This window comes from Salmo salar, chromosome 18 (genome assembly GCF_965601325.2).
Source record: "Salmo salar chromosome 18, fSalSal1, whole genome shotgun sequence".
NCBI classification, from domain to species: domain Eukaryota; kingdom Metazoa; phylum Chordata; class Actinopteri; order Salmoniformes; family Salmonidae; genus Salmo; species Salmo salar.
Window position 1 is genome coordinate 80763617 of NC_138308.1, and position 14840 is coordinate 80778456.

Genomic DNA, 14840 nt, shown 5'->3' on the forward strand with positions numbered 1-14840 from the left:
AGAGATGCTCCACGGCCCGGAACCTCCCAGAGACGCTCCACGGCCCGGAACCTCCCAGAGACGCTCCACGGCCCGGAACCTCCCAGAGACGCCCTACGGCCCGGAACCTCCCAGAGACGATCCACGGTCCGGAGTCCCCCGGCGACGATCCACGGTCCGGTTCCTCCGGCGACGATCCACGGTCCGGTTCCTCCGGTGACGATCCATGGTCCAGTTCCTCCAGCGACGATCCACGGTCCGCTTCCTCCAGCAACGATCCACGGTCCGGAGCCTACAGCGACAATCCCCGCACCAGAGTCGCCACCGAAGATGGCGGATCCGCAAGCGGAGCGGGGTCTATGTCCCGCACCGGAGCCGCCACCGAGGCTAGATGCCCACCTGGACCCTCCCCTATAGAGTCATGTTTTGAGGCCGGAGTCCGCACCTTTGGGGGGGTACTGTCACGCCCTGACCTTAGAGATCCTTTTTATTCTCTATTTTGGTTAGGTCAGGGTGTGACTAGGGTGGGTACTTTGGTTTATGTATTTCTATGTTGGCCTGATATGGTTCCCAATCAGAGGCAGCTGTTTATCGTTGTCTCTGATTGGGGATCATATTTAGGCAGTCTTTTCCCACCTGTTGATTGTGGGATCTTGTTTTTGGTTAGCTGCCTGTTAGCAGTCCAGTACGTTACGTTTCGGTTGTATTTGTTTTTTTCCTTTCTTTCGATGTTAATTTAATAAATGTATAATGTACGCCTACCACGCTGCACCTGGGTCCGATCATTTCAACAACAAGTGTGACAATCCCCAAAAATAGTTTTATAGCAGTCTTCCTTCAACATCAATTAATTTTATTATTCTATTTTATAGTTCATGCAGCTTAAAATTAATAATACTAGAAATCATATTTGTTAACACTTAGGAATATTAGTAATATTTTCCTGCCAACAGTACACTTTAAAATCCATTGGAACCAGTTATCTGTAATTAGCATGAAAGAATTCTAACATTCCTGAGTTGGGCAGGTCTTCCAATTATTTAAACTATGTTCCTTGTTTACAGATCTTAATCACCTTTCAACTGTATCTTTCGTGGGTGGATCACAATTAAATATCACAGCAACTATGTGTGTCAATAGATTTTATAGTAATTTCAAATGTTATTGAATGTTTAATAGATTGATGGATGGTAAAATCTAGAGCTGGTTTCTCAGACCCAGATTATACCTACTTCTGACTAAAAAGCATGCTGAATGGAGAATCTCCATTGAAAGTGCTTATTAGTCATGGGAGAGGCTTTATCTGGATCTGGGAAACCAGTCCTTACAGTCCACTTTCTTTGATAAATATGTAATGTGAATGGTTGAAAAACCATATAGGCTATACAATTTGGCTTATTATTCAAATCGTCATCTTTTTGCCCAATGCAAGACTTTTATATCACACATTGTTTATGTAAATAGCATTATGTAGAGTCCAGACACGTTTTTGCAAACGTTATTTAACAATGTTTTGCGACTTGAGCAATACCTCTCAGTCCATTCTAGCAGCAGGCTACACACAGAATGGAATAGCTGGATAGGAGAGACGACTCGAGGCAAAGTTCCGAATGTCACAATTTCATGTGTATAACATCTAAAGACCTGCATCACTATACTAAGAACGTTTACATTTCTAAAAGGATCTATTTGGCTGTTTTTGGAGAATTTGTTCATATTTTAAGGTATTAGGAAATAAATCACTAGTTGGGGTAAATTTCTCAAAAACATGAAATCATAAACATGTGGACCCTTTTACAACATGCCATTTACATCAAAAATAGAGATTTCATTGTAAAAAAGCTAACTTCTCCTTTAAAGTTGCCCTGTGCAGAAATCGCTCCGCCATTTCCTGGTTGCTAAATATTCTAATAGTTATTCTCATTTCAGTTTATGTGACAATATAAGATAGTATAGTGAAGAGAATCATCGTACCATCTAAATCTTGGTGATATATATTTCCCATAACCAACAATATTGTTGTTTCAGCTGTTTGACGATCGTGTTCAAAAGTAAAAGACACAAAAAGAAAATGTACGAATGGGAAGCATAGAAATAGCGCAACAGAAAACAGATCTACCAGTTATTAGACTTGCTTTGAAGTAGAATGATAGATCTTTAATTCACATTTCTATGTGAATTTTGTTGGGTCCCCCCAAAAGTTACATATTGCCACTTTAAGATTAAGATTGATATTGTGGATAGAGAGGAATTTTGGTTTGGTTTCAGATAACTCTCAGATTAAATGATTTTTCTTATGAATGGCATTTTTTTTTTCAAATATTTTTTTTAAAAATAAAAATATGTAAACACAACTTGAGACATCTGTGGCGTTGTGTTGTCTGACAAAAATGCACATTTTAGAGTGTCCTTTTATTGTCCCCAGTACAAGGTGCACCTGTATAATGATCATGCTGTTTAATCAGCTTCTTTGATGTGCCACACCTGTCAGGTGGATGGATTGTATTGGCAAAGGAGAAATGCTCACTAACAGATATGTAAACAAATTTGTGCACCAAATTTGAGAGAAATACATTTTTTCGTGCATATGGAACATTTCTGGGATCTTTTATTTCAGCTCATGAAACACTTTACATGTTGCATTTATATTTTTTATTTAGTGTGTATATATAGAATACCTTCCTAATACTGAGTTGCACCTCCCCTCTCCATTTTGCTATATATATATACACTGAGTGTAGGAAACATTAAGAATACTCTTCCTTTGCCCTTTTGCAAAGTACATAGTGATCCTTGATGAAAACCTGCTCCAGAAAGCTGAGCACCTCAGACTGGGGCAAAGGTTCACCTTCCAACAGGAAACGGCCCTAAGCACACAGCCAAGCCAACGCAGGAGTGGCTTCTTGACAAGTCTCTGAATGTCCTTGAGTGGCCTAGCCAGAGCCTGGACTTGAACCCAATCAAAAATTGTGGAGAGACCTGAAAATAGCTGTGCAGCGACGCTCCCCATTCATCCTGACAGAGCTTGAGAGGATCTGCAGAGAACAATGGGAGAAACTCCACAAATACAGATTTAGCAAGCTTGTAGCTTAAGAAGACTCAAGGCTTTAAATCGCTGCCAAAGGTTCTTCAACAAAGTTCTGAGTAAAGGGTCAGTTTTTTGTTGTTGTATATCTGCAAATATTTTAAAAAAAAACTGGTTTTGTTTTGCCATTATGGGTTATTGTGTGAAGATTGATAAGGAAATTGTTTTTTAAAATGAATTTTAGAATAAGGCTATAATGTAACAACATGTGGAAAAAGTGAAATATTATGTCACCATTTTAGTTTAAATACTTTATACTTTGTTGTCAGACTGCATTGTTTGCGCAAGGCATCGTCTCCTTGTTCCCATACCTGAAGGATCACTGCACCGCAAATGGATATGTAAGTATACATTACAACTGATCAAGGGCATCTGCGTTTAATTTGTCTGGTATGGTATCTGAACAAATGGTTACTAATTTTTCTTTCAAGATTAGTAACCATGTTCATTTTCTTAAGGAACATTATTACGACCCAAGTGGAGTAGGGTACCTCTCGTATATAATCAAAACCGTTCAGAGGAATTTGGCTTCATCTGAGAAATGGCCTTCTCAACTATACTCTGGAGGTCCAACTGCGGAGAGGGAGTCCAGTCCATCCACTTTGGTTACCCTGACTGACGACCAGTGTAGAGTGGCCATTTCTCTTATAAAGCATTCTTCTGATGAAGAAACAGTTAAACAGAAGATGAAATTTACATTTCAGTTTTTTTTTGTTGTTGTTTATTTCACCTTTATTTAACCAGGTAAGCTAGTTGACAACAAGTTCTCATTACAACTGCGACCTGGCCAAGATAAAGCAAAGCAGTGCGACACAAACAACAACACAAAGTTACACATGGAATAAACAAGCGTACAGTGCAAATGGCGTGAGGAGGTAAGGCAATAAATAGGCCATAGTAGCGAAGTAATTTCAGTACAGGAAGAAGATGACTCACGACCCGAGTAAATGCTCCACCATCCTTGTAACGGTCATCGTATGGAGTAGACCAAGGCGCAGCGGGTTGAGTGCTCATCTTAACTTTATTGAACACTTAAAAAAATAAAAAATAAGAAAACGCACAGTATTGCAGGCTAACACACACAGCTATGCAAAAACAACTTCCCACAAAGGGACAGGTGAAACAGGGCTACCTAAGTATGACTCTCAATCAGCAACAACGATGTACAGCTTTTCCTGATTGAGAGCCATACCAGGTCAACACAAAGAAATACACAACATAGAAAACCATAGAAATACAAAACAAGAACATTACCCAAAAACCCCGGAACACATAAATCAAACACCCCTCTTACATAAATACATATCCCATTAAACCCCGAACCACATAAAACAAATACCCCCTGCCACGTCCTGACCAAACTACAATAACCAATAACCCCTTATACTGGTCAGGACGTGACAGTACCCCCCCCCCCCCCCCAAAGGTGCAGACGCCGGATGCACCTCACACAAAAATAAACACAAAATAAACCCCCCAAACTAAAGGGAGGGAAGGGAGGGTGGCTGCCGTCCCCGAAGGTTCCCGTGCTACACCCCCCCTCCCCAATCCTCCTACTGTGGAGGTGGCTCAGGCTCTGGCCTTAGTCCACCACCTAACCTGTCCACCCCCGCTGAATACCTCTGGCTGAGGCACGTCACTGTAGACCTCAGGCAGAAGGGCGACTCTGGGAGCTCCGGACTGTAGGTCGACTCACTCGGTTCCGGACTGTGGGCCGTCTCACTCGGTTCCGGACTGTGGGCCGTCTCCCTCGGTTCCGGACTGTGGGCCATCTCACTCGGTTCCGGACTGTGGGCCGTCTCACTCGGTTCCGGACTGTGGGCCGTCTCACTCGGTTCCGGACTGTGGGCCGTCTCTCTCGGTTCCGGACTGTGGGCCATCTCTAGACAGGGCTCTGTTGCCGGACACTCTGGACGGGGCACTGTCGCCGGACACTCTGGACGGGGCACTGTCGCCGGACGCTCTGGACGGGGCACTGTCGCTGGAAGCTCTGGACGGGGCACTGTCGCTGGAAGCTCTGGACGGGGCACTGTTGCCAGAAGCTCTGGACGAGGCACTATTGCCGGAAGCTCTGGACGGGGTACTGTCGTCGGAAGCTCTGGACAGGGACTGCGCAGTGAAAGCCTGATGCGTGGGGCTGGTACTTGAGGTACCAAACTGGAGACATGCACCCCAAGGCTAGTGCGAGGAGCAGGAACAGGACGAGTTGGACTGGGCTGACGCACTGGAGGCCTGGTGTGTAGGACTGGCTTTGGATACGCCAGACTGGATACACGCACCTCGGGGCTGGTGCGAGGAGCGGGAACAGGATACACTGGGCCGTGAAGGCGTACTGGAGGTCTGGAGCACACAACCCCTACTGGCTGCATACTCAATCGAGCATGGCACTTGCGAGGGGCTGGAATCACTCTCACCGGAATGTTCGTGCACATGGGCAAGATCGTGCGCACTTACGCATAGCACGGTGCTCTTCTGATACTCTGCTCCCCATAATAAGCACGGGGAGTTGGTTTAGGGCTCACCCTTGGCCCAGCCAAACTACCCGTGTGCCCCCCCCAAAAAAATGTATTGGGGATGCCTCTTGTGCTTCCCAATCGGCGCGTATAGAGCCTCATGCCGGCGTCGCTCCGCCTTGGCTGCCTCTATCTCCTCCGGTGGGCGACGATATTCACCAGCCTGGTGCCATGGTCCAGCCCCGTCCAGGATCTCCTCCCATGTCCAAGTTTCCAGATAGTCCACATAATTCCTCTGTTGCTCCTTACCCCGCTGCTTGGTCCATTTGTGGTGGGAAGTTCTGTAACGGTCATCGTATGGAGTAGACCAAGGCGCAGTGGGTTGAGTGCTCATCTTAACTTTATTGAACACTTAACAAAACAAGAAAACGCATGAACGCACAGTATTGCAGGCTAACACACACAGCTATGCAAAAACAACTTCCCACAAAGGGACAGGTGAAACAGGGCTACCTAAGTATGACTCTCAATCAGCAACAACGATGTACAGCTTTTCCTGATTGAGAGCCATACCAGGTCAACACAAAGAAATACACAACATAGAAAACCATAGAAATACAAAACAAGAACATTACCCAAAAACCCCGGAACACAAATCAAACACCCCTCTTACATAAATACATATCCCATTAAACCCCAAACCACATAAAACAAATACCCCCTGCCAAGTCCTGACCAAACTACAATAACCAATAACCCCTTATACTGGTCAGGACGTGACAATCCTAACCAAATGTCCACGCTTTCTGGATGTGAAGGGCTTGGTAATACTTTTTTTAAATAACATGTTTTACGTTGTATAAATTGGGTTTAATCTCTAGATGCCAATTCAGGTTGGCCAGTAAACTTAAACAAAAACAACACTTCCTTAACAGTAGTTCAATTTATGTGTAGGCTGGTGATTTACTCATAACTCTGTTTTGGAGGATAAAGTGGAATATTTTCTGAGAAAGAAATTTACTTGCATGAAACTAATGTTTTGTTCTTTGTCTTATTTGTTTCAGATTGAACAGGATTTTGTGCTGCTGTTTGGAGAGGGTACATCAGCCAAGTTTTTGGAGAGGTGGCCAACTACATTCAAGCAAAAGATCATCATGCTAAGCAAGACCCTAAGCAAGGTCACTCAGGGAACTGAACTTCAGGAGCTGATCCAGATGGCAGAATCTGCAGTTGTTGAGGGAGCTGACATGAATGCTGACGGTTAGAGGATCATAATTTATAATTTATATTTCAAATAACTCTGAAATGTTAATGTCACTGATGGTAATGGTGACCTTTCCTCCATCCTTCTCCTACTCCATTTGATTCCTCCTTCATCGCAAGGCCACAAAAGACCAGGCAAGATGTCTGTATCCCAAGCTGAACAGCATCTTGTGATATTCCAAAAGGTTTGTATTCGCATTCTTATTCTTGGACAGTGCTGCAGCCGTTATGATGAACTAATGATGATGTTTGTTTTTATCATCTTCAGGCAGGAACCAGTATCCAGGAGCACCTTGATGTGATTGACCAACCATATCTTCTTGCAGTCGGAACCAGGAAGAGCAGCATCCATGCTTACTTCATCATCCTGGACAAGCGAGCCTTGCCGTGCAAGTCTACGAGTACTCTTGGTGCCTTCGATAAGCTTTTCAAGACTCACTTTGTTTTTGGTACTGCTTAAAATACAATGCTGCGCAACATATACACCTTCATACAGACAACTGTGTACAACATAGACACAGGGAAATTGTTAAGTAGACTCTAAGGGTTGCTGAGCTCAGAGCTAGACTCCTTCACTAATGCCGAGTAAGTTATGATGATATGTTTTGTTTGCCATGCGAGTCCTGGAAGTACCAACTTGCTCATGAAGAAGCTCAAGTTGATGCATGGAATGTGCCCTGGTAGAACTCTTAGACAAAAATGTAGTCAAGCAGATTGTTGTCGTGTATTTGGTACATTTTCAGGCTTTAGGAAGGGCATATTCCGGAGACTGTCAAATTTTGTGAAACGCCAACTTGGATGCTAATACTGCCGTTGATAATCAGCCAAGTAATGCTGATTTTCCTTCAAATTCTATTTGTAACCATGTTGTACCAATATCTAACAAGAACGAACACACTAGATATGTGTGTGTCTGCTATTGCACAACTGCAGGCTGCAGGTGTAGGTCAGACAACTGTAAATAGTTTTGTATCTTCCATGGAAGAAGAATTTCAAGAGATTCAGGTTCAAGCTAAAGTGACCGCTCTTACATGTATATCTTCAAAAGACACAGAAACTTTCATGAAAATCCTTTCACATTGTTGAATCAAAACTAAGTGCTTATTTCATACAAAAATGGGTAACAGTTCACCCAATTGAGAAAGTCCTTGGTGTTAGATTTGACAATAGAAGAAACAAAACTACTGAAACTTATGATCAAATAGTCATAACTGATCAATTTTCTTACGTTCCAATTCTTGAGACATTGCAGTCAATTTTGAAGAACCCAAACACAAATGGCATGTTTAACTCAGGGCCCAATTTTAAAGATGGAGTTTACTTTGATTTGGAAGATGGACCATTTATGAAGAGACATCCTCTCTTTTCTAAAGAGAAAAATGCACTGCAAATTCAACTCTTTTGTGACGACTTTGAGAATGCTAATCCATTGGGATAAAAAAAGGGTATTCACAAGTTGGAAGGTATATACTTTACGTTTGAGAAATTTTCCCCCAAAGTTTAATTCAATTTTGGTAAATATTCACTCTTCCATACCCAGGACCTTAAAACCTATGGAGTTGATTACATTCTTGAGCCAATAGTAAGCGATTTGAAAGTGCTTGAGACTGAGGGTATTGAAGTTCCCTTCTTCAATGGTTGTATACATGGCAGTATTGTCCAAGTAAATGGAGATAATCTTGGTATACATTGCCTGTTTGGTTTTGTGGAATCATTTAGTGCTCGTTATTGTTGCCGTTTTTGCCATACTGAGAAAGTGGATTTTCAAACTGTGTTCTTTGAGGATGACCCGAGAGTTACTTTACGAACAAAACACATGCACTTAGACCATTGTCAAACTATTCAGTCAAACCCAACACTACCTCATATGTACGGTGTGAAGCATGCTTGCTTATTGAACACTCTGCAGTACTTCAATATCTGTTGATAAAATGCATTGCATTTTAGAAGGAGTTGCACAATTTGAGGTAAAACTTGTGTTACAGTATATACAAGCCAACTTTGTGACTGCTAAAGATGTGTACGGTAGAGTTCATTATTTTAACTATGGCTACACAGAGAGGAGGAATCGTCCACCTGCAGTCAAATTGGATGATGGGAGAAATTATTTGGGTCTAAATGCTATTCAGTCTTGGTGTCTCCTCCGTAATTTGCCATTAATATTTGGTGATCTGGTACAGAAAGATGATAAATACTGGCAGCTGCTTCTGATACTACTACAAATTCTAAATATTGTGTTTTCTCCTATACTAACAGAGGGCATGACTATCTATCTGAAGCTCTTAATTGCTGAACATCATAGGCTTTCCTGATAGAAACCTGTTACCGAAACATCACTTCATGATACATTATCTTCGTTGTATAAGGAATATTGGGCCCATGTCAAGGCTCAATGACCAGAAAGAAGGCCATGATATTGCTGCCAAGTTGAATGTCTCAGTGCACACACATGTTTTGTCAGTTAAATGGGTAAAGCACCATGGTACAGAATATCGTCTTGATTTGGTCATATGAGGTGAGGTAATCATTGAAATGCCAGTATTTTACAAAATTAAGGCTATTGTTCTGAAATAGGAAAATTATTTTTTGGTTTGGTCAGCTCTTGAAACCTTGAGTTCTGATGATAATTTGCATGCATTTAAAGTTGTTTTGAAGCGAAGTCCACCATGCAAGGTATTTCATGTAAATGACATCATGTACAACAAACCTTTTGATTTGCTCATGTCATATGGAGCAATGGATTGTTTTGACTACATTGTCCCCTACTGTCATTTGATAACAGTTTTAGCCAGGGCTGAGACTTATGGTTAGGTTGTGAGAAACATATTTGTTTTTAATGTAAATGTCATAATTTTCCAACAAACCTATCGATTTGCTCATGTCATATGGAGCCAGGGATTATTTTGACTACATTGTAATGTCACTTGATAAGAGTTTAAGCCAGGGCTGAGATTTATGGTTTGGTCATAAAAAACATATTTGAATGTTGAAACAGCTTTGCTAGAGTTTATTGTGAAATTCCAAGTGCTTTTACAAAACATAATTACCATTTACATGAAGGAAGAGTAAATACATTAACACTGAATAGAGTAAACACATGTTTACTCTAATAGGAGTCACCCTAGATCAACACTAGTGATTGTCACTATAACACTCAAAAGTGTTGATTACCTGTTAGTGTTCAATTTGATCAACACCGGCCAGGGTAGTGCAGTGTTCACTTTTTGCACTCCTCAGTGTTAAATCAACACTATAAATGTAACACTTTGATCAGTGTACTTTTTACTCTGTGTAGAGTGGGACCATATGTACTCGCTGACAGTGTTACATTTTACACTTAAAGTGTTGATTTAACACTTTCAAAATTACTGTGTATAACTCTGGTTCATAGGCATGTGATTACTCCATACAATAGCTGTAGGATAGCTATAGGATCAGCAGAGGCAGTTAGAGGGACATACATTAGGTTACGTGCATTGCGTCTTCCAACGCCCCTGGCATAATGTACATTTGCTGAAGCATTATGACAACTCATAGTTCTCTTATGGGGACAGCCGAAAAACCCTTTTAGGTTCTAGATAGCACCTTTTTTTCTAAGAGTGTAGTGGAAAGCCTCATTCTGGTCCAAATATGATAATTAGGGCCCTCATGGATTCCAGGCATTAAAACGAAATTCAACAATTTACAAAAAATGTATTGACCTATAGGGAATCAACTAAATTATGAAAAATTATACATTTTCCCAAGTTTATCATAAGACACGAACAGAATGCATCAGTTTTACCTGACCATCTAAATGCTATGCTTAAAGCATGTGATCATAAGAAGGAGATCATTTTCATGGGAGATTTCAATATAAACTGGGAAAACAAAACTTGCAGGAAAAAACTCAAAGAGATCACAGACCATTTCAACCTGACTCCAATAATACAAGGACCAACCAGAGTAACACAGTCATCCCAGACTCATTGATCTGGTGTTCACTAACAGACCTGATCGAATAACTAAGTCCCTTAAAACTTCTTAGGGATAGCCCCCATTTTTGTTCAATTTTCACCTAAATGACATACCCAAAATCTAACTGCCTGTAGCTCAGGCCCTGAAGCGAGGAAATGCATATTTGTGGTACCATTTGAAAGGAAACACTTTGAAGTTTGTGAAAATGTGAATTTAATATAGGAGAATATAACACAATAGATCTGGTAGAAGAAAATACAAAGAAATAATCAGCCAGTGTTTTTTTACCACCATCTTTGAAATGCAAGAGAAAGGTCACTGTTAAAGCCATCACTCTGGTTGTAATTCCGATAGTGTCCACAAGATGGCTGCAGTGTATGTGAAAAGTTTCAGATGGATACCTTGGAGTATGACTGATCCTGAAGACTTTTAGTGAGTCCCCAGGTACATTTAGGCAAATCGTGAATGGGACATTCGCATTCATATTACATTTTTCTGCAAGAATATCATCAAATCTGTATATTTGGACTTTGATTTAGCTTTCCAAGTATTAGTAGCCATATTATAAGTTCAACATTTGCAAAACAACCAGTTTTCATAACTTCATAACTCTGAATATTCTTATACGTTGTGTCCAAAAGGAAAAGGCATGCTGTCGCAAAAGGTTAGCGCCTACATTTTGCTACCGATATGGGGTTTCCAGATACTCCCATAAAGCCCAGCTCATTGGCTATCTAGCTACCTTTGTTTGACCCAGATTGGTACTTATTTGACAAAGATACAGTCCTTCAAGTGATCGCTGTCCGCGTCATCGGTGGGCCATGAAGGCGTCGCTCTCTGACCAAATATGGTGTCCTATAGGATATACTACACCCCTAATGAAATAGTGAAGTCTTGTTACCTTTTAGGATCTCTGAAGAATAGAGATGAATGTGATTTGACTCATTCGAACAACTTTTCGGGTGACATTTTCAGATTCCTTTCTTTGCAAATTGAATGAGTGGAAATACAAAATCGATCGTGCATGCTATATGGACCTTTATAGGATATGAAAATTGATTTTATCTAACAAAACGACACTTAATGTTATCTCTGGGACACTTTGGATGATAAATCAGAGCAAGATTTCAGAATGTAAGTACACATTTCACCTTCAGAGGTGAATTTATCAAACCTATCGCATTGAAAAAAGTGTTTTGTTGTTAGGAGATCTCCTCAAACAATAGCATGACCTTTTTTTTGCAGTAATAGCTACTGTAAATTGGACAGTGCAGTTATAGTAACAATAATTTAAGCTTTCAGCCAATATAAGACATATATACTGACATTTGTTGTTTATCTAAAATCTGCGATCTTGACATAACGCGCTACATGATTTACAACTGTCCCGTAAACAGGACGCCTATCCCTGGCATATCTGACCACAATGATACATTGGTGGTTAGAAAGCTTACTAGAAAGAGATTTAAGAACCATATCAATGTGCAGCAGTACAATGAAAAAAATCTAGAAAAGTGAGCAGGGTATCTACGATGCAGCTATAAGTCAAATTGAATTGTCTGATCTATTACGCATTGAAGACCCAGAGTCCGGATACAGAACATTTCTGTCAGCTATTGACAAATTGAATACCTATTTTACCAGGACATTTCTACGTAAGCCAAGAAGTAAAACCTCTGAATACATGAGTATTCAGACCCTTTACTCAGTACTTTGTTGAAGCACCTTTCTCCCATTCGTCTGTGCAGATCCTCTCAAGCTCTGTCAGGTTGGATGGGGAGCGTTGATGCAGAGCTATTTTCAGGTCTCTCCAGAGACATTAGATTGGGTTCAAGTCTGGGCTCTGGCTGGGCCACTCAAGGACAATCAGAGACTTGTCCTGAAGCCACTCCTGCCTTGTATTGGCTGTGTGCTTAGGGTCTTTGTCCTGTTGGTCGGTGAACCTTCACCCTAGTCTGGGGTCCCGGGCAGGTTTTCATCAAGGATCTCTCTGTGCTTTTCTTAGTTCATCTTTCCCTCGATCATGACTAGTCTACCAGTCCCTGCCGCTGAAAAACATCCCCACAGCATAATGCTGCCACCACCATGCTTCATCGTAGAGATGGTGCCTGGTTTCCTCAAGACAAGACGCTTGTTATTCAGGCCAAAGAGTTCAATCTTGGTTTCATCAGACCAGAGAATCGGGCTGTCATGTGCCTTTTACTGAGGAGTGGCTTCTGTCTGGCCACTCTACCATAAAGGCCTGATTTTCCCATCTCAACAGAGGAACTCTGGAGCTCTGTCAGAGTTATCATCGGGTTCTTGGTCACATCCCTGACCAAGGCCCTTCTCACCCAATTGTTCAGGTTGGCCCGGCGGCCAGCTCTAGGAAGAGTCTTGGTCTTTCCAAACTTCTTCCATTTAAGAATGATCGAGACCACTCTGTTCTGGGGACAATCAACACTGCAGAAATATTTGGGTACCCTTTCCCCGATCCGTGCCTCGACACAATCCTGTCTCAGAGCTCTACAGACAATTCCTTTGACCTCATGGCTTGGTTTTTGCTCTGACATGCACTGTCAACTGTGGGACTTTATATAGACAGATGTGTGCCTTTCCAAATCACGTCCAACCAATTGAATATACCACAGGTGGACTCCAATCAAGTTGTAGAAACATCTCAAGGATGATCAATGGAAATAGGATGCACCTGAGTTTAATTTCAAGTCTTATAGCAAAGGGTCTGAATACTTATGCAAATAAGATATTTCATTTTTTAAATGTTTTTTTATTTGCAAAAATGTCTAACAAACAGTTTTCACTTTGTCATTAATGGGATATTGTGTGTAAAGTTATGAGGGGGAAAAAATCATTGAATCCCTTTTAGAATAAAGTTGTAACTTAACAAAATGTGGAAATACTTTCTGAATGCACTGTATGTGATTATGCTGATCTAAGGATTCAGTTCAGATTAATATTTGCATTTCAATTTGAAAATATTAAACATGACAAGTAGACACAGTATGTTCCTAAAGTCTTTAAATTAGGTACTTTCAAGATACTATTGAGACTGTTTGGCCACAGTTTACTATACAGTTAATGTCACGATCGTCTAAAGGAGTAGACCAAGGCGCAGCGTGCTTAGAGTTCCACATGTTTAATAAATATGAAAACTCACCAAAACAATACAGACGAAGCGTGACGTTCTGGGCTGCTCACAGACAGCTACAGAAACACAAGATCCCACAAAGCACAGGTGGGAAAAGGCTGCCTAAGTATGATTCCTAATCAGAGACAACGATAGACAGCTGCCTCTGATTAGGAACCCTACTCGGCCCAAAACAAAGAAATACAAAAACATAGAAAAAGGAACATAGAACGCCCACCCAATGTAACACCCTGGCCTAACCAAAACAACAAAAAAAAACTCTCTATGGCCAGGGCGTTACAGTACCCCCCCAAACGGTGCGGCGGACCTTCCTACGGCGGCGGCTCGGGTGCGGGACGTGGACCCCGCTCCACCCTTGGCTTCGGCCACTTAGGTGGCACCCCTAGCTGCGCCGGAGGACTGGTGGGCGACCCTGGCTGTGCCTGGCTGGCGGGCGATTCTGTCTGCATCCGGCCGGCGAGCGACCCTGGCTGCGCCCGGCCGGCGGGCGACCCCGGCGGCTCCGGGCTGGCGGGCGGCTCCCGGCTGACGGATGGTCCTGGCGGCTCCGGGCTGGCGGGCGGCTCTGGCAACTCTGGCCCAGGTTTCACCAGGCTGGGGAGACATGAAGGAGGCCTGGCCCTGGGCGCAGGCACAGGACTCACCAGGCTGGGGAGACATGAAGGAGGCCTGGCCCTGGGCGCAGGCACAGGACTCACCAGGCTGGCGGGCGGCTCCGGACAGGTGGGCGGCTCTGGCGGCTCCGGACAGGCGGGTGGCTCTGGTGGCTCCGGACTGGCGGGCGGCTCTGGCGGCTCCGGACTGGCGGGCGGCTCTGGCGGCTCCGGACTGGCGGGCGGCTCTGGCGGCTCCGGACTGGCGGGTGGCTCTGGCGGCTCTGGACTGGCGGGCGGCTCTGGTGGCTCCGGCCTGGATTCACCAGGCTGGGGAGACATGCAGGAGGCCTGGCTCTGGG